Below are 2,140 nucleotides of genomic sequence, written 5' to 3'. Positions count from 1 at the left end.
GGGAGAAAAGCAGCTTGCCTGCTGCTTTGATTGCCGACCAGGACGACAAGCAGGAGAGAGGGCAAACAGGGCAAGTGGCTGAAGGGTCTTGGGGCTGGGCAGGGGGCAATGGGGAGTCATGTGAGGTGTCTCTGGGGGGCCCCTCAAGGCAGTGGGGCCCCCAGACGACTGCCGCCCCCTGCCTAATGGTAGTTACGCCCCTGAATAGTACTGCAGAATGTGGGGCATGATGGTAATGTACAAATAAATTCTCAGCTAGCCATGGCCTACATATGGTATAGAATCTGCAGCAACGATCCAAAATAAAGGAAAAGAAAGAGTAGGTCAGTGGCAGCTGATAGTAATAGGTAGCAAAAGAACCAATATTCAGAGGTACACTTATAATTTCTTGGTGTTATGGATAAACTGTAATTTTGTAAATCTACAAAATAAAATAAAATGAAGAGTTTTATAGGAGACCAATAATGGGTTTATTAAAGGACCATAAACCCTTACAACTAAGTTGTCTGTAGAGAGACTGAAACTGGAAACCAACAGCCAGTTCAGTGATGTCATTTTATTTTCATTCTGGAATAGTGGAAAATAATGGCCGTATTAAGAACTTAATAATGAGACTCTGCAACCTAACACAAGCCACAGTAGTAATATATGGAGAAATGGAGAGTTCCCTAAAACTCAAAGAAGGTGTGCATTTTAGAGACAAGCACAAAATCATCATACATCCCCCCCCCCCTTTTTAAAATAAGGCTTTACCTCAGTCCAGTTCCAAATGGTGCCAGAGGGTGTGATTTGTGAATGTTTTGTCTTTTATTTAAGTAAAAGATATAAATAGAAAGAGATCGAATCCATAATGCACACATTCTTGACTGCAAAAAAGCCATTTTCAGAACACAGACAATCTCATCCTTTCATGGCACCAGAAACATCCAGTCCAATCATTCTTAAGAGACTAAACATTCTGTTGAAAAAACAAAATACTCATTCCAGAAAACAAGAGCAACTACATTCTCAATGCTGCCAAAATGTTCTTTCTGTTCTCTTAAATTGCCACAAGTTACACATGTGAAGAACTGAATTATATCTGCTTTGTTGAGAGACTGCAGGTGGAGGGTGCAATCTCTCAAGCCCACTTTTTACATTCTTTGCTTGCAACTGGATTCTTTTTAGATCTCAAGACTGAAATTCTAGTGGTGTGATGGTATAAAGGTAAAGTGTGCCGTTGAGTTGGTGTCGACTCCTGGGGACCACAGAGCCATGTGGTTGTCTTTGGTAGAATACAGGAGGGGGTTACCATTGTCTCCTCCCATGCAGTGTGAGATAATGCCTTTAGCACTTTCCTATATTGCTGCAGCCCGATATAGGTGTTTCCCATATTCTGGAATATGTTTCCCATATTCTGGGAAACATACCAGCAGGGATTCAAACCAGCAGCCTCTTGCTCGCTAGGCAAGTCATTTTATGTTCATTTAATTCTTCTTAAGTCTTTGGTTATGGGAAGGGATTAATTTTCAGTATTGTTTTGCTGTGAAATATCCACAGGAAAAACAACAGTATTTTATTTATTCAAAATGACCGACATGTTCCACAGCATAATAGGGAAGGTTCTGAGGTCTTATGCTGCTGCCGGCTCCTAAGGAAGCACAGGCGGACTTGGAAATAATTACAATTATTGGAAATAATGTAAGCAGTGCTTCCAAATGACCACCAGCACTTCCACCAGGAGCCGACAGCAGTGCGAGTGCTTCAGAACCACCCATTGCAGAACATATGGGCCAATATTTTTGTACCTTATTTATAAATAATCTCTAATATGCACATATAAGATGTGTGTATAATTTTATTTATTTATTTATTTATTTATTTATTTATTTATTTATTTATATTTTTACATTTCTATACCGCCTTTCGTTAAAAGAAAACCCCAAGGTGGTTTACAAAAATTAAAACATACAATAAAAGCAATAAAAACACCAAGCAATAAAAACACCAAGCTAAAAACATAACAAACAAGCTTAAAAAACAAGACAACAGATAAAAACACACAGAAGCAGCAGTAAAAACGATTATGTAAAAGCCTGGGTAAAAAGCCAAGTCTTTAAAGGCTTTCTAAAAGCATTCCAGAGTCTAGGAGCAGCAACAG

Source organism: Hemicordylus capensis, chromosome 6 (assembly GCF_027244095.1).
Source record: "Hemicordylus capensis ecotype Gifberg chromosome 6, rHemCap1.1.pri, whole genome shotgun sequence".
NCBI lineage: Eukaryota > Metazoa > Chordata > Lepidosauria > Squamata > Cordylidae > Hemicordylus > Hemicordylus capensis.
Note: the sequence above shows the minus strand (reverse complement) of the source record.